The sequence below is a fragment of the Bombyx mori genome, chromosome 22 (assembly GCF_030269925.1).
Source record: "Bombyx mori chromosome 22, ASM3026992v2".
Taxonomy (NCBI): domain Eukaryota; kingdom Metazoa; phylum Arthropoda; class Insecta; order Lepidoptera; family Bombycidae; genus Bombyx; species Bombyx mori.
This window is the reverse complement of record NC_085128.1, coordinates 79,903-104,693: the sequence shown is the minus strand read 5'-3', so window position 1 is coordinate 104,693 and position 24,791 is coordinate 79,903. Positions and strand designations below refer to the sequence as shown.

Here is a 24,791-nt window from a genome sequence, read left to right as displayed (position 1 = left end):
CACTCACCATCAGGTGGGCCGTATGCTCGTCAGCCTACAAGGGCAATAAAAAAAAAAAAGAAAAGATCATTAATAAATACATATTAGGAATAAGAGGGGCCACAAATGTGATCCCTGCGGGACACCGGATGTTACGGACACTGACGACGATACAAAGCCCCTTAAGGCCACCAGTTGGCTCCTATTGCTGAGATACGAGCAAACCCAACGGTACAAGCAGCCATGAATACCATGTGAAGCTAATTTATGAAAGAGTAGTTTGTGGCTAACCTTGTCAAAGGCCTTAGAAAAGTTTGTGTAAATGGTATCGACCTCCCAAAACAAATATTTTGCAGAGATAATTTTTATATTCCAGTAGGTTACTAATGGTGGACCTAATTTTTACGAAACCATGTTGCCCAGTTGAGATAGTAAGCTTTAAATGATTGAACAAATAGTTATAAAGTAGGGATTCAAATATCTTGGCAATGCAACACAACATACTAACTGGTCAATAGTTTTCACCTTTACTTTTGTCTCCTTTTTTGAAAATAGGAATAATATTCTAGATATAACGCATAAGAACTGCTTGTTTCGAAATCGGTAACCTTACTAAAATGTGTATCAAGCAAAACGTACATACATATCTATGTATAATCCACTAAGCTTTTAAGACCGGGCTACAAGAAATGATTTGATACAATAGATGAACTGGAAGAGTGCAGGTTTTAACATTCATGGAAAACATCTGTCCCATTAGTTTATTCAGAAGAACCTGTAAAAATTCAGTAAATTACAGAATCATTGTGCAAAGCAAATGTAAAAGTGAATTTAGAAGTGAATCAACCAATAACCAAGATTATCACAAATTCAAACTAATAATCTTCATAATCTATCTTCTATCTATATATATCTTAATATATATAAATCTCGTGTCACAATGTTTGTCCTCAATGGACTCCTAAACCACTTAACCGATTATAATAAAATTCGCACACCATGTGCAGTTCGATCCAACTTGAGAGATAGAATGATTTTTATTTCGATGAATGGTCGCAATATTTATTAATTAACAATAAAATGGTTTCTTATGTTGATTTTTGTTATTAATTGTAAGTTTCATAAGTCTAAAACAGATGGCGCCTTAAATCAGTTTTTACAGACAATTGTTATACTGTGACTTTAATATCTCATAGATGGCGCTGTGCTAAAAATACCAACGTTTCACATAAGCTACAATTTAATGGCATAAGTACCACGTGTTTCTGAGGCTAAAGTATAAGTGAAATTTATTTCGTAGTAAACGCAATACAGTGAAATCCAATTGTTCTTACGTTGTCAATTTTTGATATTAGCATAGGCAGCCGCGAGTTATTTAGAAACAAAAACCTAAGCCACAGCCACAGCAACGTGTGGCCGGGTCCGCTAGTAGGTATATAAAAATGAATTGCTGTTCGTTAGTCTCGCTAAAACTCGAGAACGACTGGACCGATTTGGCTAATTTTGGTCTTGAATTATTTGTGGAAGTCCAGGGAAGGTTTAAAAGGTATATAAATATGAAAATGCTCGGAATTAAATAAAAATAACAATTTTGTTTTTCTTAGATGTGTCTCCCGTCGGACGGATTCCTTTTGTTTGTTCTAAGTTTATTTTATACAAAAGTTTAGGTCTTTTATTTATCGATTGAGGCACTACGAAGTCTGCCGGGTCAGCTTGTTAATAATAGATATGACTAATAATATTTTTTCCCTATCTGATCCTTGGTAGCATAAGGAAATATTCCAACAATTCATTGACCGGTAGGTGAGCTCGCGGGCTCAAGTTGAGTGAATCGCTAACACTGGACCTGCAGTCATTGAATCCACCACCGCTCATCCACCCCCGAATCGGAACCGCGACCCACTAAGAAGATCCGGCGCGAAACTCAATGGGTTATGTCTATGGGCGTTGACCTGATCACATTTACATTACGAGAGAAATACGGTGGGCAGCGACTTTCCGATAGGCAGCGCCTTGGCTCTACTCCTGGCATTGCTGAAATCCATAGGCGACGGTAACCACTCAGCGTGAGGTAGGCCGTATGCTCGTCTGCCAACAATGGAAATAAAATAAAAAAATAATGAAATGCATGTCGAAAAAGTACGAGAGAGTGATATAATGTTTTAACTGTAAAATTTAGCAAAAGTTACCAAATTTAAAACAAAAACCTGGAAGCGGGCCTTTTCGCCATACCAATGTATTGTACATACACACGTTTCTCAGACTTGGTCCCTCGCCAAGCAAGACCTCGGAACCTTCGAAAGGACAGGATTTAGTTAGTGTGTGTTAGTAGTGTTTAGTTAGTTGGACAAGAATTTACAAACAATATAAGGAAAGATGTACTAAAGAATGTGTTTGAATAATAATGGTGACGGGCTGGTCACGCCCGAGGAATAATACATGAACGATGGCCAAAAGTGTTTTAACTATTAAAAAAATAGAGATTACGTAGACCTTAGTGCAGTAACAATACAGTTGAGTGTGTAGAAAGAACATGTAATGCTCTGACCAAGTAGTAAGTGGCTTTTATCTACTGAGCCCTTTACGTAATTATCGCATAATAACATTGTGAATCACTTGAAATGCTGCTAAGAAAATAAACACCATGAAATTTCTTGTAAGAAAGTGCTTTACCCAAAAATATAGTCAAAATTGTGTCAGGAAAATTAAATAGTTTCTTACCATTTATCAACTTAATACAAATACAATGTAGAAGACTCGGCCTATTGAAAACATATAGCCGCCATGATTCGATGACAATCAGAGAGCAAAGCCGCCCCACGAGTCATTGGGAGGAGTACTTAGAATACCTATGTTGTGTAGGTACACTGAGCAGACTAGTGTTGTGATTATACGAGTACAATACAATACAATACAATACAATACAATACAATACAATACAATACACTTTATTGCACTCAGATATATCAAAATAAGAACAAAAATACTTTCAAAAGTACAAAATATATACATAAATAGATACAAACAAATATAAATAAAACCAATATATATTTAATATAATAAACAAACATAGAGAACAACAACATAAACACAAATTATTCCTTACTGCAAAATGTAACTTTCATTCATTTGGAAAGAACTCTTTGTTCAAAACAATCAGAAAACTATAAAAAAACCTATCTACATAAGTACCTACTAGATAAATGGGAATAGATGACAGATGTAACAAGGTGATAAATATAATAAATAAAATAAATAATGATTTTTGACGTTTATTTTAGAACACACCAACAGACTCGAGCTGCCAGAAAGAATGGAAATAGGAAGTTGAACGAAGTCTGACAGCCTTGACAGTACCTATAAGATCTGCCATAGAACTCAGTTTTATGAGTAGGCAAACTCACCTCCGTATCTTTAGTCGTTCACTCGAGTTTAACTCGACTCGACGAAACCTCCAACGAGCGTTTATTTGGTATTTTATGGTATGCTTGATCGTAAACATAAACTCCACTCAAACGTCCCTCACCGGAGTATAGTAATTGAACTGTCAAGTCAAGGTATGTCAAGACGTACCTTGACGTACGTTTTTTTTTTGATAAATTGTGTTTTTTAGAAATTAAGTATATTTAAATACGAATTACATATTGATAAAATGATGAAATATTCCAAGATCATTTAGGCATTTTTAAGTGAACACGTGAGTTAAAAAGACACAAATAATATAAATAAACAATTCATGTTCTTGGTCTAACCTTAAACCAAACACTCATTGGCTTCGGGTGGCTTAACAACGCCATCTGAAGTAGCTTAAGTGTTATTGTATCTTTAAAGCAGTTAGTTGCTCTCAATTAAGAAAAATAGTATTATTATTCGCCAATAGATGTCGGAAAGAGTCATGAAGTTGATTATCGATAAAGTTGATTATTAAAAACACGAATAAAACAACATTTTCTGAAAATAAATCGTAGGTACATCGATTTATCGCCTCCGAAATCCCCTGTATACTAAACTTTATAAAAATCGTTGGAGCCGTTTCCGAGTTCAGATTGCTCGTTTAAAGATATAAGATATAATATTATGATATTGTTATGCGATTGCCTGGATCTGTGCATGATTCGCGCATATTGAGCAACAGCAGATGTTGTTTGAGATTTGAAGAAGGCGATTTGGCTGGAAGTGGCATTCTTGTCTGTCACTGACTTTATGTACACTCCTGTGCTGAATCCTCAAGCAGACCCAAAACACAGCTACAATCGAACACATGTATTAACAACAAACATAATGAACGTGTAAATGGTGTATTAACGAGACGCTTTGCTTGTTTGTATAGAATATTACAAAACAGTACACTAAATACAAGCCATATTATAGTGCTATAGGTACTCTTGTGCTGTCCTACACAACATTTGTTTAATGACTAATGAACCCTGAAATTGAGATAGAAAATGTACCAGTATCTAATACTCAGGACTCTGCCAGAGAGAGTATTATATGATCGGCTTTTATTTCTAGGCATTTTAGTTTAAAAATCTCATATAGGTATATAACTTACTTCTAACTTCCGTATCTTTGTGGGAACCAAGCAGTGAGCACCATTATTGTAATGCAGAAAGTATTATTTATTTTGAAGATGAATGATTAAATTTGATTTGTTAATTTTGATAATTTTTACTAATAAAGTAAATATGTAGTTCAAGATTACACTTTTGAAACTCCTTATTTTATTTACCTACATAAGAGTCATATTTTGCTTACTACCTAATAAATAAAGTCAATGTGATTATGAGTTTTATTTAAATAATAAACTGGTGGTTGTGGAAAAGCAATTCAACAACACGATGCAATCAAAATCACACGAAAAAGCGAATAAAAATACTAAGCTGGTTCGCTGGAGGAGCTATAGATCAAAATCCGAAATCTATATATATAAAAATGAATTGCTGTTCGTTAGTTTCGCTAAAACTTGAGAACGGCTGATTTGATTTGGCTAATTTTGGCTTTAAATTATTTGTGAAAGTCCAGAGAAGGTTTAAAAGGGGGATAAATATGAAAACGCTCGAAATTAAATAAAAATAACAATTTTGTTATTCCTTTTATGTGTCCCGTCGGACGGATTCCTTTTGTTTGTTTTAAGTTTATTTTATACAAAAGTTTTGTTTATCGATTGAGGCACTACGAAGTCTGCCGGGTCAGCTAGTCTATAGGGTAAAACCTGGATAGATGCCGCAGCGGGATAGATGCCTCATGTTCTAAAAACCTAACTTCCCGCACTCATGACAAAAAATGAATTTAATAAGTAGGAACCACAGTCACCCTATACCTTATCTACCATTTGAAAATCGCGTGGTGACGAAGTGTTTTCCTCGTGCATGTAATTTTCTCCGCGCGGAATTTCACGAACACGTAAAAAATTTAGCGTGGTATAACTTTATAATTAGTGTAAAATTCCATTATATTTTTTACTACGTGAATATATTGGTTCATTGAGTCTGCATCTAGGTGTAAATAAATGCTATTAAGTTTATAATTTATTTACAAAAAATTTGGGCATCTATCCTTATCACAAAGGATAGTTGCCCTGATTTTTTGGGGTATAGGTGCCTTTAGAGGCATCTATCCCTCCATACTCTACCATTTCAGAATATAGCAGAAATATGCCACGAAAACATAAAACACAAACAACTGATTTACAGTTCAAGAAGCGAAGATGAAGACAATCCACTTAACTATAAAATGAAAGGAAATAAAACAATAGATTTGCCCCTAAAGAAATCTAAGGGATAAACTTAAAACGCATGTAATAATATCTGCATTGAACGTTTTGAAAACTATAAAAATACGAAGTCGCAATCCGACTGGATTCAATCTTTAGTGTTTCAGAACTAGCTACATGAAACGTGTTTTTCAGAAATGATGTAGAAGATGTGAAAAATTTAAAGCACTATTCAGTTAACTTCAATTGGACAAAATAATAAAGATACCTTTATTGTGTTAATTTAATATAAAAAAATACGATTTTGCAATGTACATACACATTGACACTTAATGTGAATATTTTATAAACAATTAAGAGTTTATATTTTTGTTGAATAAATATTTGTAAAATTTAATTTTATTAAAAAATAGGATAATGCATGTTGAAACTAAAAAAATTGTAATTTAGCTTACGCTTACTTAACGCTTTAAAAATTTAATTATGATCATTTCTGTGATATGACAATTATCTTTTAATTATAAACATTCAAAGACTTAAAAAATACAAAATATTTTTTATTATTATGACCTATGTTTCTTGGAGACAATTATTGCTCTGTTAGGAATAGAACTTCTTAATATTTGGTTTGGTTTTTTCGTTTACACGATATAAAGGGCATCTATCCTGCACTGCAGGCATCTATCCTACTCAGTATTTTCTTGGTGGGGCAACTATCCACACAGGTAGGCATCTATCCTCCAAAAAAAGGTTCTACGAAAAACGAATTTCTACAAAATCTGTATTTGATAGGTTAAAAAAAAATTATACTAATTAAACATAAAGGATTGAGCTAACTACATTAATAGAAATTATTCGTATAAAATTAATATTTTCAAAATTACATGACTATTTCAAAAAGTGGGGCATCTATCTCGGCTTTACCCTATATATAAAAATTCAGTGCTGTTCGTTAGTCTCGCTAAAACTCGAGAACGGCTACACCGATTTGGCTAATATTGGTCTTGAATTATTTGTGGAAGTCCAGAGAAGATTTAAAAGGCAGATAAATATGATAATGCTCGGAATTAAATAAAAATAACAATTTTGTTTTCCCTTTGATGTGTTCCCCGTCGGACGGATTTCTTTTGTTTGTTTAAAACAAATAGTTTATTTTATATAAAAGTTTATCGATTGAGGCACTACGAAGTCTGCCGGGTCAGCTAGTCTAAAATAATAATCGGTTAGAAAATAAATAATACCTACACTTTCAAATTTACCGCACATTAGATTTAGATTTACGAATAACTCCAGTGATGTTTTTACTATAACATCATTAAATAACTCAGACAGCTAAAACATCAAACAAGTTCAATGCGTCTAGTGTCAAACAGACAGTGGCAGCTTGACTTTGACATTAAACAATGACCATAGACTACAGATCTCTATGTGTTTGACGCTGGCTTGGCAAATTTTCCTCGAACTGATGAAGTCGTGGTAATGCAGTACCTCGACTCTACCTCACTCGAGTAGAGTTGAGGAATATTGTAATGGTCGACTAAAAATACCAAGCCCGAGTAAGTTTTATAGAAATTCTCGGCTTCCTCGGATGAGTTAAAGTAGGGGAATATTTGAGAAAATGTCTAAAGATATGGGTGTCAGTGTGAGGTGCTTTGATGTTCTTAGTGAACATGTCTGGGATGAGCGCGAACCATTTAAATCACTCTTTCAAATAGTGTGGGTGAATGGGTTAAGCAGAATATTCTAAAAAGAGAGAATGTCAGTTTTTGTGCGGTAGGCCGCGGCTTGGCTCTGCCCCTGGCATTTCTGAAGTCCATGGGCGACGGTAACCACTCACCATCAGGTGGGCCTTATGCTCGTCTGCCTACAAGGGCAATAAAAAATTAATCGCGTAATTGAAAGCCGTGATCATAGTTTCGATGACCGGAAAGCGTCTCTTCTAGTCAGCTATATTTCGCAAATCGCAGCCCATGCTGTTAACAGCTTCATCCAAAGTGTCGTCGAGCCTATGAATATATTTGGAAATCGACTGCATAGAGATGATAGATAGAAGTGAGAGAATTCGATATGGATTGATAAAAATAGCAAAGAGATGAGATGGCACACCGCCTTGAACACTAGCAAGCGCAACAATATAAAGAGAACAATCCTCAACGCGCCCGTACGGGGAACAGGGAACTCTGAACCCAATCTACCACAGAAATAGATAAGTAAACGAAGCTGAGTATTACCAAAAGATCTCACAATCAACATTGTTACATCCGCTACTAAAATAAAGGGTGTAACGACTGTAGGCTGCCCGGTTTCACACCCAGCCATGTGTCGTCTATAACAAAGGTCGAGTCGTCGTCGAGTTACGATGGCACGAAAACCAGGTCGTTAGGTTGTGTCTAGATGGGTAAGAGTGACTACTGAGTGGACAACTAAGCAAACCCTCGGTTACTTTCAAGAGAAAAGGTAAAATAAAAATAGGCCTACATTTAGAAATAATTTGAATTTTTTAGGCAATTGTATAATAATTTTTTTATTGCTTAAATGGGTGGACAAGCTCACAGCCCACCCGGTGTTAAGTGGTTACTGGAGCCCATAGACATCCACAATGAAAATGCGCCACCCACTCTGAGACACAAGTTCTAAGGTCTCAAGTATAGTTACAACGGCTGCCCACCCTTCAAACCGAAAAGCATTACTGCTTCACGGCAGAAATAGGCAGGGTGGTGGTACCCACCCGCGCGCACTCACAAGAGGTCCTACCACCAGTAATTACGCAATTATAATTTTGCAGGTTTGATTTTTATTACACGATGTTATTCCTTCACTGTGGAAGTCAATTGTGAACATTTGTTGAGTACGTATTTCATCAGAAAAACTGGTACCCGCCTGAGATTCGAACACCGGTGCATCGCTCAACACGAATGCATGGGACGTCTTATCCGCTAGGGCACGACGACTTCGTGATTCTTTGAACGAAGAAGAGCAAGCGCTATTTCATATGAGGTCATTAAGGATACGGATGATTTCGTCTTAAATCCGTATCCGTTGCGACTAATGCTTTCAAATCCTCACTCGTTTGAAAGTAGAGAAAAGATAACCTTTTTAACATCTCTTGCAGTAAATTGATTAAAGTGGAATGAAAGGATAGTTGAACAGTTAAATAGACAATATAAGATTTTACGTTTATCGTTAGGGTCCACATTAGGAGACGAAGAAAACTGGGATTTGAGGGCATGAATATCATGCGGTGTACCTGATCTTGACATTCCAACACCTAATAACTTAAGAACATCCCGACTTTTGCTAGATCACTATTATAAATTAGTGTATGGATATGGCGGCGAAAAGCATCCGTATTCATTCTATTGCAGTGATTCCTAATCATGGTGTATTTCTCGTTGTTGGCTTCAGAGGGAATCAATATAAATTTATTTTGGCTACTTTGGTTTTTTTATGCATTATATCTATAATATAAGATTACTCGTAAGGCACATAACATCTGCCCACAGCAATGATACTGAATGACGAGCACGACCGCTCTGACAAGAGTGATGCGACAAAGAAGGAGATGTATAATATCAGCGGCCAGGCGTGGAGTCGACAACCGCCTGTACGTGGTGAGCATGGCCTTCGCAACGGTGGGCTAGCAAAAAGTTAAAAGAAGATTATCTCTCGTTCTAAATTAGAAGCAAATGTATTAGGTTGCTAAAATGTATTAAGATATTTTCCAGAGTGAACATTTTGTGCAAAGCTATTAGTTGCACTGGTAGGTATATTCTGATCCAAATCTTGAAATTTGATTGAAACCTTTTTTTTTTTTATTGGCGTCAAATAATATAATATAAGTGACTAGCTGACCCGGCAGACTTCGTAGTACCTCAATCGATAAATAAAAGACCTAAACTTTTGAATAAAATAAACTTAAAACAAACAAAAGGAATCCGTCCGACGGGGGGGGGGACACCAAAAGAAAAACAAAATTGTTATTTTTATTTAATTCCGAGAATTTTCATATTTATCTACCTTTTAAACCTTCTCTGGTCTTCCAATCAAAATTAGCCAAATAGGTCCAGCCGTTCTCGAATTTTAGCAAGACTAACGAACAGCAATTAATTTTTATATATATGGATAAGTCTTACTCTATGTTGTTGCAAGGTCCTGTTAACGCTCTGGTGGCAGCTTCTAGTACCTTCTAGTATCTAGTAGAATATACTTAGTAAGAAATAATAATCGAAAATACCGGTGAGTAGGTCACGTACATACGTGCGCCAAAATGTTTCAATAGATATTTGACGGCGATGCTTTCTTGCCTATTTTTAAAATAATATAAAACCATGTTCTTTGTTACGCTAGTATTGATTCCAGTTACATTTGGTTTGTAAACTCGAAACACAGTTTCAAACTTTTGAACCACCTTCATGATATCTGACAATAAAAAAGTCTAATAAAGAAATTAATATATATTTTTTAGTCAGTAGGTTGAGAGCTCAAGATATCATTATATGAAAAAGATGAAAATGTAAATGTAGAGGGCAACATTTTTCATGAAATCCAAAACAGTGCGTTAATAAATTCGATAATTGATTAATATTTTCACATTATTTGAAAGTACTACTTTTAAAATGGAAACCATTTATTAAAGTCTGTGCTTGCGACGAGTGAACGTATCCTCGCCTTGCACCCGAACAAGCTCTTTGGCGTTCTCGACTCTAAGGGAGCGGAGAAGCTGCAATTAATGGGATCATGGTAATTGCCCGTTACCCGGCACCTATATGAATGTAAATATTTTTATTTTTTATTGCTTAGATGGGTGGACGAGCTCACAGCCCACCTGCTGTTAAGTGGTTAATGGGGCCCATAGACATTTATAACGTAAATGCGCCACCCACCTTGAGATATAAGTTGTAAGGTCTCAATATAGTAACAGTAAAAGTGATCACGTTGTGGCGTTTAAGAACACGCCTTTTTATGATGCGTAAGCCGGAGTGCACGAGTGGTGGGAAAAAGAAGATAGTCTGTGACACGGGACCTTTTTACCGCCGAAAATTTAAAACGTAAAATAAAATAAAATGTGTATAATAACTAATATAATATAATAACTTAGAATTGTTTATGCCGCTACAATAATAAAACTCCTAGTGTTTCAACTGTGGTGTTAATTACATAAAACACGATTTTACGGCGAAATAAAGAAGGGACTCTGTTTTTTTTTTATTGCTTATATGGGTGGACGAGCTCACAGCCCACCTGGTTTTAAGTGGTTACTGGAGCCCATGGACATCTACAACGTAAATGCGCCACCCACCTAGAGATATAAGTTCTAAGATCTCGGTATAGTTACAACAGCTGCCCCACCCTTCAAGCCGAAACGCATTACTGCTTCACGGCTGAAATAGGCGCGGTGGTGGTACCTACCCGTGCGAGCTCACATGAGGTCCTACCACCAGTAATATAATAATAATATTATGTATGATAATAAATATGATGTTGTCAAACAAGTACTAGGTCGTGTAAAGAGCATCCACACACTACTGCACGAGTGTGTGGACGAGCCCCCACAGCCCCCAGAGCGACACCATTAAAGTATCAATGGCATCTTATGTGACTGTCGATACTTATCTGAGGATTACGCCCGGCCAGTAATAATTAGATAAACAATTTATATTATAAATAGAACGGGTTTGAATAGTTAACTCTATGCCCTTGCTGTGCCTAAATATATATATTTTATTTTATTATTGCATTTTCAATTATTATAAGTTATTTTTTTATAAAAATCGATACTGCAAAAAATTGAAACAGCTGCATACCACCGCTCCTCGGTACCCACTAGACACGACTCGGAGCCGCTTTAAGCAAACGAAGGCCCGCCTACCATCGACAGAGCACTGTGCAGTGCGCAGACTACCAGCCAGCGGCGAACAAGGCGTATACTCCGATGGCTACCAATACTGAGTATAACAAAGTAAGTTGCATTTGATGAGATGAAACTCAAATAAGTAACTACAAATGATTAGAAGGGGTGCACGTTATAATCACTGTGGTGCACATTATATATGTATTTATACCTAACTCAACATGTAGGTATATGATGCTGAGTGTCATTCGGACATAAGGAGCCCGGGAACATACGGGAGTACATAGAGCGCACACCTATATGAGTTGTTATTAACGGCATTGCAAATCTGTTTGTCATTTTTCGTTACTTTTTATATAATGGTCACATGGTGGTAATAAATATATTATAAAACATTCAATAATTCATATAGGTAATAATGTATACCTATAATAAAACAAAATTAACTGATCGTCTATCTCTTCGCGTTTTTCGCATTCAACGAACACAATAACATTTAAATAAGAAGCATCACTCACTATTGAAGCACTGTGTGTCGTCGGGATCAGTGAGAGAACACTTACAGTGGCACCGGACGCACGTTCAGTTTTACTAAACTGTCGATTGTTTTAATGAAGCAGACTTGTAATATCACAGTACGTAACGGAGACCCCGATCACTGGGCACGAAGCACTGCGCGGTCAGCAGCCGCCGCACTCCCACTGTGCACTCACTCGCGACGACACGCGGCGCTGGTCGCCAGGTTCGGTCGCAGCGAGGCGCCGCACGCCACTGCGCCACTCGCTCCTGCGGCACTCCGCCCCGCCACCGACCCACCAGCGACCCACCGGCGCTCCGCCCACCGCCCACATTGGCTCACACTTTTTGTGCACGCACTCTACAGATACGATTCTTTGAATGGATTCAAACCCATCATCGGTTTCTCGAGATATGATTAAATACGAAATTTAAGTTCTACTTATTCACTTATTACACACTTTTTCTAATGACTTCCCATTTTGTACTAGATGAAATTGGAAAGACTGTCCCGTCACGCTATAGGCTAGACTGTCATCAAACTTACGAAGCGGAGAACTGCAATGTCAGAAACTACCCTCAGATTAGGCTTGGCAAGCGTTCACCGGCCTCAATCGTCAGAGGAGAGGACCAAGTCGCTCCTCACTCCAGCTGAGATGTTTCGCCTTTGTCCTGCGGTCTGCGTTAAAGAAAAAGTACAGTTAATACCTAATCTTTATGGGCACTTACAAAAATCAAATACAGTTTAATAGATAATGGCTGCAGACTGCAGTAGGTACATGAACCCATTAAGCTATATCCGCACCTATCCGCCAGTATACACGGTACCTGCTTTACATGGTTTATAAATTAAAGAATTTAACGTTTAAAAATTTATGAAACTGTACGTATGTGCATATTGGCATTCCCATAGGTATGTAGTAGTATGTACCCACAAATCGTTCATTTGACATCACTGATGGTAATAACGTAGGACTCCCGTATTGGGAAATTCTTAGGAAAATACGTGGGTACGCTTAAATTTGTACATATAGGTATATGTACATAACTACTTAATATGTAAACGGAAAGTAGGTAGTTGTATGTATAAGCAAGCGAAAAAGAAAAGCTCATATTTTTTATTACGTGTTTATAGGTATACCTATTAGGTATAGCTGTTGATTATCAGTTTGATAAAGGTTTTTTAGAGTAGGTACTACACATATTATATAGGTACCTAGTGATTTTTTAACTATTTTCTTTTTGGCAGCACTGCTTTTGACAGCTCACGCACGTTTCGTGTTTTATGTCACTGTCAACATCTTCAGTTTGATATACCTACCTACATACCTACTATAACTTACCCATGAATCGTCTTACAAACGCACAGCGCTTGCAAATCATTGAATTTTATTACCAAAATACGTGCTCCGTTAAGAAAGTTCTTTTTTTTTATTGATTGGTTGGGTGGACGAGCTCACAGCCCACCAAGTGATAAGTGGTTACTGGAGTCCATAGACATCCACAACGCAAATGCGCCTTCCACCTTGAGATATAAGATCTAAGGTCTCAAGCATAGTTACAACGGCTGCCCCACACTTCAAACCGAAACGCATTACTGCTTCGCGGCAGAAATAGGCTGGGTGGTGATACCCACCCGCGCGGACTCACAAGAGGTCCACCAGCACCACCAGTAATTCACTAATTACGCAAATTATAATTTTGCGGATTTGTTTTTTATTACACTATGTTATTCCTTCATCGTGAAAGTCAATCGTGAACATTTCTTAAGTACCTACGTAGGTATTTCATTATAAAAATTGGTACTCGCCTGCGGGATTCGAACACTGGGGCATCGCTAGATTCGAATGTCCCGGACGTCTTATCCTGTAGGCCATGACGATTTCAAAACGACGACGTTTCTCGCCGGATCTTCTCATAGGGTCGCGATTACGATCCGATAGAGTTGTTAGGTCTCCTCCGCAGGCGCTCGGCCACCTGTTAGCAAATCCCATTCCACCTGGCCGAACCTATGCTCACTCACCTGTCCTGGCGAAAGTGGAAAGGCCTCCGGGTCATAATAATCCTTCCTTCACAAAAAACACGTAGGGTCATTAAGAGCAACTGCACGTTCTCGATAGAAGTTCGCAGGGCTCGTACCGAAGCGCAACTGCTGAAGAGTACATTTAGGTAACGTAATGGTGTCTGAGTGGATTCCGATAGAGGCACCCGTCACGTGCGGACGTGCTCATCGTCCACTCGATAGCCCGGTCTTTGTTCGCCCGGCTTTTGTTAGCCCGGCCATTGTTCGCGCGGCCTGTGTTTGTGGTACATCTGCCGACTAAGTGCTCTTTCTGGAAGTTTTTATTTGTTTTGTTTCCTTTTGTTGTTTCTGTGTTCGTGGTACATCTGCCGACAAAGTGGTTTCCTGCAAGTATTTATTTGTTTTGTTTCTTTTCGTAATTTCTGTTTTGTTGTGCTTTTTCTTTGTCCTGTAGTAATCGCGCCGCATTGCCACCTGTGTTCAATAGAACCGCTCAGGTCCGAGAAGTTGGGGCCTCGCCGCAAGGCGAGTGTTTTCAAGACCCGGGGCCGCCCCACCTGGGTACTCAGCGATCATGGACGCTGTATTCGCGGAATTCCTCCGACTTCGCCACCCACAGCTCGCCTCGGAGTTTTTGGCCTTCAAGGCCAATCACACTGCGAGCCCTCTCGAGGACTCCGCCGCGCTCGCTGCTCCTGCGTCGCCTGTACCTGCGTGCAGAGCTTCTGCATTGAGCACCGCAGCCTCTGTCGTGCCTGCCGCTCCCGTGTCGCCTATACTGGCGAGAAAAGCTGCTGCGTCGTCCGCCGTGACCATCGTTTCAGCTGAGCGATCATCCGCGGCCTCCGTCGCGCCCTCTAAAACACCTACACTTGCTCGTAGGTCGCCTGCACCCGCCTCCTCGTGCTCCGACTCTGACTCGGACATGGAGGTCGACCTCGCCCCCGCCTCATCGACGGATGGATTCACCCTGGTACAGAAGGGTAAGAAGCGTGCCGCGGAGTCTCGAGCTCCCGCGGCCGCTAAAATTAGCAAAGCCGTGAACGCGTCGCGCCCCCGCCCTCAGACTCCCGTTGCGCCCCCAGCCCGTGCCACTCCGTCGCCGCGTCCGGTGGCACAAAATAAAACCCAGACCCCTCCCCCGGTTATCCTTCAGGAGAAGGCAGCTTGGGATCGAGTTTGCCTGGCCCTTAAGGCCAAAAATATAAATTTCACGAATGCCCGTAACCTCGCGAACGGCATTCAAATTAAGGTTCAAACACCCGACGACCATAGGGCCCTCTCTTCTTACCTCCGTAAGGAGCGTATAAGTTTCCATACGTATACGCTCCAGGAGGAGCGCGAACTCCGCGTTGTAATACGCGGAATCCCTAAAGAGTTAGATGTAGAGCTCGTAAAAGCCGACCTGTTAGAACAAGGCCTACCAGTGAATTCTGTGCACCGTATGCACACCGGTCGCGGTAGGGAGCCATATAATATGGTTCTAGTCGCTCTCCAGCCTACCCCCGAGGGTAAGAAAATCTTTAACACACAGACCGTCTGTAGGCTCTCTGGTATCGCTGTCGAAGCCCCCCATAAAAAAGGCACTCCTAGCCAGTGCCATAACTGTCAATTGTACGGGCACTCTTCCCGTAACTGTCACGCGCGCCCCCGATGTGTTAAGTGTTTGGGCGATCACGCCACGGCCCTCTGCGCTCGCGACCAAAAAACCGCGACGGAACCGCCTAGCTGCGTCCTGTGTCGAACACAGGGTCACCCCGCGAATTACCGTGGTTGCCCCCGAGCCCCTAAAATAAATCGCCGCGTCGCCCGCCAAAACCGCCTCCGAGCTTCCGGCCCAGACATCAAAGCCTCGGCACCCTCTGCGTCGCAGGCTAAGCCAGCGTTCGTTCCGGCGGCGGTGCCCAGTGTCTCGGCCTGGGCAAAACCGCTGCCGTACACGAACACGGCTACAACTCCCTCCTCCGCGATTCGTCCCGCCCCCGCGACTCGTCCCTCTCCCGCGACTTGCCCTCCGACCGCGTCCGACAATCTCGCTTTAGCGATCGACTTCTTTCAGTCGATCAACTTTGAGCGCGTTAACGCTTTGGGCGACGCCATTCGCGCTGCCTCCACTGCACAACACTTTATCGCCGTTGTGCAGGAATACGCCGACGTATACGCGTCATTAAATACGTACGTCCTCCCCTCACTCCGCCGGTAATCAATGGCGTATATAAGTAGAATAAAGCCCCTATCCGTAACGATAGGATTTTTTAACGCTTACGGTCTCGCAAATCAACGTGATCAGGTTTCTGACCTTTTGCGTGACCACCAAATTGATATCTTTTTAGTGCAGGAGACCCTACTTAAGCCCGCGCGCCGTGACCCTAAAATCGCGAACTATAACATGGTCAGGAACGACAGGCTCTCTGCCCGTGGTGGTGGTACCGTCATTTACTATAGAAGAGCCCTGCATTGCGTCCCGCTCGATCCTCCCGCGCTCGCTAATATCGAAGCATCAGTGTGCCGAATCTCACTGACGGGACACGCGCCGATCGTTATCGCGTCCGTTTACCTTCCACCGGATAAGATCGTTCTAAGCAGTGATATCGAGGCGCTGCTCGGTATGGGGAGCTCTGTCATTCTGGCGGGCGACCTAAATTGTAAACACATCAGGTGGAACTCACACACCACAACCCCGAATGGCAGGCGGCTTGACGCGTTAGTCGATGATCTCGCCTTCGATATCGTCGCTCCGCTAACCCCGACTCACTACCCGCTAAATATCGCGCATCGCCCGGATATACTCGACATAGCGTTATTAAAAAACGTAACTCTGCGCTTACACTCGATCGAAGTAGTTTCAGAGTTAGATTCAGACCACCGTCCCGTCGTTATGAAGCTCGGTCGCGCTCCCGATTCCGTTCCCGTCACTAGGACTGTGGTGGATTGGCACACGCTGGGCATCAGCCTGGCTGAATCTGATCCACCATCGCTTCCGTTTAGTCCGGACTCTATCCCGTCTCCTCAGGATACCGCTGAAGCCATAGACATCGTAACGTCACACATCACCTCGACATTAGATAGGTCATCGAAGCAAGTTGTAGCGGAGGACTTCCTTCACCGCTTCAAATTGCCCGACGATATTAGGGAACTCCTTAGAGCTAAGAACGCCTCGATCCGTGCGTACGATAGGTATCCTACCGCGGAAAATCGTATTCGAATGCGTGCCCTACAACGCGACGTAAAGTCTCGCATCACCGAAGTCCGAGATGCCAGATGGTCTGATTTCTTAGAAGGACTCGCGCCCTCTCAAAGGTCTTACTACCGCTTAGCTCGTACTCTCAAATCGGATACGGTAGTAACTATGCCCCCCCTCGTAGGCCCCTCAGGCCGACTCGCGGCGTTCGATGATGACGAAAAAGCAGAGCTGCTGGCCGATACATTGCAAACCCAGTGCACGCCCAGCACTCAATCCGTGGACCCTGTTCATGTAGAATTAGTAGACAGTGAGGTAGAACGCAGAGCCTCCTTGCCACCCTCTGATGCGTTACCACCCGTCACCCCGATGGAAGTTAAAGACTTGATCAAAGACCTACGTCCTCGCAAGGCTCCCGGTTCCGACGGTATATCCAACCGCGTTATTAAACTTCTACCCGTCCAACTCATCGTGATGTTGGCATCTATTTTCAATGCCGCTATGGCGAACTGTATCTTTCCCGCGGTGTGGAAAGAAGCGGACGTTATCGGCATACATAAACCCGGTAAACCAAAAAATCATCCGACGAGCTACCGCCCGATTAGCCTCCTCATGTCTCTAGGCAAACTGTATGAGCGTCTGCTCTACAAACGCCTCAGAGACTTTGTCTCATCCAAGGGCATTCTTATCGATGAACAATTCGGATTCCGTACAAATCACTCATGCGTTCAACAGGTGCACCGCCTCACGGAGCACATTCTTGTGGGGCTTAATCGACCAAAACCGTTATACACGGGAGCTCTCTTCTTCGACGTCGCAAAAGCGTTCGACAAAGTCTGGCACAATGGTTTGATTTTCAAACTATTCAACATGGGCGTGCCGGATAGTCTCGTGCTCATCATACGGGACTTCTTGTCGAACCGCTCTTTTCGATATCGAGTCGAGGGAACCCGCTCCTCCCCACGACCTCTCACAGCTGGAGTCCCGCAAGGCTCTGTCCTCTCACCCCTCCTATTTAGCTTATTCGTCAACGATATTCCCCGGTCGCCGCCGACCCATTTAGCTTTATTCGCCGACGACACGACTGTTTACTATTCTAGTAGAAATAAGTCCCTAATCGCGAAGAAGCTTCAGAGCGCAGCCCTAGCCCTAGGACAGTGGTTCCGAAAATGGCGCATAGACATCAACCCAGCGAAAAGTACTGCGGTGCTATTTCAGAGGGGAAGCTCCACACGGATTTCCTCCCGGATTAGGAGGAGGAATCTCACACCCCCGATTACTCTCTTTAGACAACCCATACCCTGGGCCAGGAAGGTAACCTGGGCGTTACCCTGGATGCATCGATGACATTCCGCCCGCATATAAAATCAGTCCGTGACCGTGCCGCGTTTATTCTCGGTAGACTCTACCCCATGATCTGTAAGCGGAGTAAAATGTCCCTTCGGAACAAGGTGACACTTTACAAAACTTGCATAAGGCCCGTCATGACTTACGCGAGTGTGGTGTTCGCTCACGCGGCCCGCACACACATAGACACCCTCCAATCCCTACAATCCCGCTTTTGCAGGTTAGCTGTCGGGGCTCCGTGGTTCGTGAGGAACGTTGACCTACACGACGACCTGGGCCTCGAATCAATTCGGAAATACATGAAGTCAGCGTCGGAACGATACTTCGATACGGCTATGCGTCATGATAATCGCCTTATCGTTGCCGCCGCTGACTACTCCCCGAATCCTGATCATGCAGGAGCCAGTCACCGTCGACGCCCTAGACACGTCCTTACGGATCCATCAGATCCAATAACCTTTGCATTAGATGCCTTCAGCTCTAATACTAGGGGCAGGCTTAGGGACCCCGGTAACCGTACTCGTCGAACTCGACAAAGAGGTCGACGTGCAACCTAACCCATGCATCAGCCCGCTGAGTTTCTCGCCGGATCTTCTCAGCGGGTCGCGATTCCGATCCGGTAGTAGATTCATTCGCGAAACAATTGCTCTTGAGTTGTTAGGTCTCCTTCGGAGGCGCTCGGGCAGTTGTTAGCAAATCCCACCCCTCTTGGCTGAGCCTTTGCTCGCCCACCTGTCCTGGTGAAACTGGAAAGGCCTTCGGGCCACCAGTAAACTTTCAATCATAAAAAAAAAAAAAAAAAAAAAGGTGTCTGAGTGGCCGCCAGAGCCACGTGCAACTTGCCTAAGCGACTTCCTGATCAGATTACGACGAGGGATACATAAAGACAGTTATTTCTCAAAGACTCGAATGATTACTAAGAATGAAACACGCTAGGTACTAACAAACAGTACAACAATCCGACGTAGTACAGTAAGGTAGATTTAAATTAATAAATTTTACATTACATTTCACAATTTAATTTTACAAGCTGCAAGATATTCGAATATTTACATGAGAAATATGTTATTAAAACTACTTTTACGGTTTAATCCCCTCATTTTATATTTTTTTAATGTCAAATTTCAGTAAGTAGTCTTTAGCACAAAATTCAAGAGTGAAATGAAATAATTGAAAAATATATAAATAAGAGATTAAATGTGAAAGTAATTTTAATTTGCAAAAATCGAATATTAAGAGAAATATTTTTATGTATGTATTAATTTTGTGTCTGTAGGCTATAAATATAAATATTATAAACTTCCGTTACGTTATATTTTAATATATACCATATAATTTAATAAAAAAATATATTATATAGTAGCTTTTCAAAAAATTTGAAAGTTCAGTAAACTTGATGGTAGTTTTATAATAATATCTCCTGGTTGTAATGTTGCCTCCTTCTTAGGTATGTAATCGATATGTAATGATTTTTCTGATTGCGTCCTGGAAGACTTTAGCCTGCCTGGTTGTGCGTTGTTAATCTATGTTTTTGAAAACAGTAGTTTCGGGTGCCTTTTGTTAACATTTTTGTTATCAGAATGTAAGTATTGTACCTATTTGGGCGTTTCAGCACAAATCAACGTATTAGTGCACTTTCCTTGCTACTGAATATTCCTTGTGGCTGTTAGGTAGTTACATTGGAGTAAATTGAACAAGTTACTTTACGAAGCTCGTAGTTTTATCTTCTGAATTTCTGACTTCTAATTCGTATTCACTGTGAGATAAATCTCTTGGCTAAAGCCAATGAAGTAGAGAACGTACCTTATAATGTCGATGTGAAATCCTCTTTTATTCCCATTTCATGTAGGTATACTGTTTATTTAAGCTAGGACGAGTAATTGACTCTTGAGGCGTGGCTCATATACCTAGTCAATGTTGGAACAGTAAATAGCACGCACGCTGTCGTTGCTTAAAATGCTTAGGCGACCATGCCACCATCCACTGCTTGCGTGATATCAAAACAGTGACCGAACCCCTAACTGTACTCCCACCAATCGACTGTATCCTATGCCTTAGCAAGGATACCCCGCCAACTATCGTAGTTGCCCCGAGAGCCCTGTAGAAAAACTTTACCCGCAGCGTCGCCCCCAAAATTACCGGCCTTCTAACCACAACATGTTTCCCGTATGATATCGCTCATCGCCCGAGCACCATCGATCTGGCACTGCTTAGGAACGAAACTCTGTGCTTGAGATTCATCGAAGTAATGTCATAACTTAACTCTGACCACCGACCTGTCGTCAAACAGCTCGGTCATCCTTTCACCCCAGACCCAGTCACGAGGACCATAGTGGATTTGAAGAAACTAAGCATCACCTTGGCAGAATCCTCCTCCCCACCAATCCTCTTTTACAGTCCGGATTCCTCACCATCCCTTTAGAATACTGTCGAATCCATAGATATCTTGACAAATGACCTATCCGCTGCGATAGGAAATGCATTACATCAAAGTCGAGTCCCGCATCCATTCTACCACATCAGACTATCCCCGGAGCTCAGGAATCTTCTATAAATTAGAAACGCGTTAATCCGGTCCTACGATCGTTATCCTACCGAATCAAACCCGATTCGGATGCGTCTACAGCGGAACGTCAAATTTCGCCTATACGAAGCCCGAAATAAGATGTGGGAAGGTTATTTAAAAGGACTCCCTCTCCCCAAGCGTACCTACTGGCAACTAGCTAGGACCCATAAATCGAAAATTATAGTCACCATGCCTCCCCTCGTATCCCTCTCAGGCCAACTCTCTTTTTTTTTATCCTACCTTTGCTGATAGGCTATTTCAGCGTTGCCCTAGCGTGTAGGGAGCTCTCGGGCTCAAACCGGAGGTGTTGCTAACACTGGCCCTAGCAAGAGCAGTGCTTCGCAGAATCTACCACCGGATCGGAAACGCGACCCACTGAGAAGATCCGGCGAGAAACTCAGTGGGCTTAACCAACTCTCGATAACAATGAAAAGGCAAATTTAATGGACTGAAAGAGCAGTGCACCACCAGTACTCAATCCGCGGACCCCCAACACATCGTGTTAGTCCACAGGAAGGCCGAGCTGGAGAACAACATGGAGCTAGAGCCGAATATTCTATACACAGAAGTAACTGCCGCTGTTGGAAAATTGAAACCAAATAAGGCAATCGGCATCGATAATATTACCGCCGAAGTTTTCGAGGGCCTCGGAGAGAAGGGAGTTGCGAAACTTGTAAACTTATGCAACTCAATATGCATATGAATGGCCGAAAGATTGGACTCACTCTGCGATACTGCCCTTACACAAAAAAGGCACTACCACCAGAAGGTGTAACAATTATAGAACTATTGCCCTGATATCACACACTAGCAAAGTTCTGCTGCATGTCATTAACTCAAGGCTTACACACTTCCTAGACTGGCAAATTCCACAATAACAAGCAGAATTTGTTAAGGGAAAGAGAATTCGCGAACAGATACTCAATGTAAGGCTTATCATAGAAAAGTGCTATGAGTATAACATCCCAGCCATCCTATGCTTCGTCGACTACCAAAAAACCTCTGACTGTGTTAGTTGGAAACATTTATGGTATGTGCTTATGGACATGGGCGTTCCCATCCATCTGATTCAGCTGATGAGAACCCTGTACCTGTCGGAACAAGGATTGATACGGATCGGCCCAGCACAATCAACAGAGTTGTGCGCCAGGGTTGCATCGTCTTATTTAACATATATGGCGAATACATAATGCGAAAACCCTAGACGAGTGGGATGGTGGCGTCACAGTCGGGGGCGTAAACATTGCGATACGCTGATTATACCACATTAGTTACGTAATCAAAAGGGGAAATGGAAGAGCTGCTGCGACGTCTGGTTATTGTTAGCGAGGAAATGGGGCTAAAGATCAACCAGTCCAAAACAAAGATCATGATCGTGGATAAATCCCGCACCCTTAACGAAAATAATATTCTTGGCCAATACGACATCGTCAAGACTTTCGTGTACCTCGGCTCGATTATTTCCAATAGAGGTGGATCGGAAACCGAAATAAGGCCAAATCGGCCATCGGAATGGCCAAATCCGCTATGAGCCAGCTAAACAAAATATGGAGAGATCGGAACATATTCAAGAAGACGAAAGTGCAAATTGTTGAGTCGCTTGTTTTCTTAATCTTTTTGTATGGGGCTGAGGCCAGGCCCTTAAAAGAGTGAGACAGGCGACGCATAGACGCGTTTGAGATGTGGTGCTGGCGGCGCATGTTGCGCATCCCTTGGACGGCTTTCCGGACGAACGCTTCCATCCTCAACGAGCTAAGAGTTGACCAGAGACTATCAACCAAATGACTGTATAGAATGCTCCAATATTTTGGCCATATAGCAAGTAAACCCTCTGACAACCTGGAGACTCATAGTGACGAGTAAAGTGGATGGAAGACGATCCAGAGGTCGGAGCCGAAAAAGATGGAGTGACCAAGTGTCCGAGCGTCTGGATATGAGACGGAGCCACGCACATCACTGTCCCACTGACCGGCATAAGGGGCTAAAAATTAAAAAAAGGTCACAGGCGGCGCATCACGATGCTCAGCAATGAGCGATAGACTGAAGGAGAAAGAGGTTAAAATTTATTTTGTTAACCTTTGAAAGAGCTGAAGTCTGTTCTAGGTTCAAAGACCTGTATTGGTCTCCAGGCTCCCTCCTTTCTAGGTTAGATTATAAATTAAATTACTACATATTATATTAACATTAATTCCTGAGAAATAAATCATAGCAAAATTGTATTTTAGTGACTACGAGGACTGCACTAAAAGTATCGGGAATGGAATATTTCCACTGTTCCTGTCATATTAAAATATTTTTAATTGAAGACTCCTTGGTTTTAAAAATGGAATACCATTTATTTATTTAAAAAAAGATTCTCGGTCTTGTCACGAGGTTTTGTCAAACTTGTTTAGTCGTTGAGAAAATGGAATTGACTCGAGAAAATTCCAGAGCGATGATTTATTATGACTTTCGAAGTGGTTTAACAGTGTGTCGACCGGATGATTTCTGCATTTGGTGATGAAGCCCCATCCAAAACCACAATTTATCGCATTACATATCCTTATTGGTAGACACTTTAAGTTGGTAACTGACCAACGCTCAGTTTCTTTTATGTTTAATATGAAACATTCAAGTAAGATAAAGAATGAAAAGATTCAAAGATGGCGACTGGAACTTGCTGCTTTCAAATACGATATTATATACAGACCGGGGAAAGAGAACTATGCTGCTGATGCACTATCCCGAGTTTGTGCCACTGTAGAAACACGTACTGCAAAACTTTTCTCGCTGCATGAGGCTCTTTGTCATCCAGGGGTAACAAGAATGTTTCACTGGGTTCGCTCTAAAAACCTTCCCTATTCTATTGAAGAAGTCAGAACAATGACAAAATCTTGTCGAACCTGCTCTGAAATAAAACCTAGATTCTTCCGAAATACCTTTGATGACCAGAGGAAACTTGTTAAAGCGACGGCTGCTTTTGAACGCCTTAGCATAGATTTTAAAGGACCAGTTCCAACAAATAATAATAACAAATTCATACTTACCGTGATTGACGAATTTTCACGTTTCCCGTTTGCATTCCCATGCTCAGATGTAAGCTCGAAAACAGTGATTAAACATCTTAACAACTTGTTTATGATATTTGGCATGCCTTCTTATGTTCATTCAGATCGCGGAACAGCATTTCTTTCTGCTGAAGTACAGGAATTTTTACATGTTCGAGGTATTGCCACTAGTAGAACTACAGCTTATAATCCTCAAGGTAACGGTCAAGTAGAAAAATTGAATTCTACTCTTTGGAGAACGATTCTTTTGGCGCTGAAGACGAAGAATCTTTCGGTAGAAAATTGGGAACAAGTATTACCACAAGCCTTACATTCAATCCGATCATTACTTTGTACAACCATAAATTGCACTCCACATGAAAGAATGTTTAGACACCCTCGAAGATCTACAAACGGCACTTCTGTTCCATCGTGGCTTACAAATTCTGGACAAGTCTTGATGAAGAAATTTAATCGTACAAATAAATATCAGCCATTAGTAGAAGAGGTTGAATTGATACACAGCAATCCTGACTTTTCATACATTCGGCTTCCAGATGGCCGAGAAACAACAGTGTCGAATCGTCAT

At 41.5% G+C, this 24,791-nt stretch overlaps 2 protein-coding genes and 1 long non-coding RNA gene across 6 annotated transcripts in view; 1 reads left to right on the top strand and 2 right to left on the bottom strand.

The window, feature by feature from the left end:
- LOC101742732 (protein vestigial) overlaps nucleotides 1–12,337 on the bottom strand; it is a 38,275-nt gene extending 25,938 nt beyond the window's left edge. The window contains exons 1-2 of one of the 4 annotated variants that reach the window (XM_062674846.1): nucleotides 2,701–2,875; nucleotides 2,187–2,273 (exon numbers count right to left, since the gene is read on the bottom strand). The gene's annotated coding sequence lies outside the window, so the exon portion shown is untranslated. Of the gene's footprint in view, nucleotides 1–2,186; nucleotides 2,274–2,700; nucleotides 2,876–12,061 lie in introns of those variants that run through there. The other 3 variants (XM_038019088.2, XM_062674845.1, XM_012690157.4) reach the window with 3 other exon arrangements.
- On the bottom strand, nucleotides 5,939–7,045 carry LOC134200923 (uncharacterized). The gene is made up of 2 exons (XR_009976035.1): nucleotides 6,938–7,045; nucleotides 5,939–6,445 (listed from the first exon to the last, which is right to left on the bottom strand). It is a non-coding gene; the product is annotated as an uncharacterized LOC134200923 (long non-coding RNA).
- The window catches only part of LOC101743498 (endoplasmin-like), a gene marked incomplete at its 5' end in the record, with an annotated part of 33,480 nt that continues 19,822 nt past the window's right edge, over nucleotides 11,134–24,791 (top strand). Inside the window, 2 exon segments of the mRNA NM_001279474.2 lie at nucleotides 11,134–11,164; nucleotides 16,038–16,057.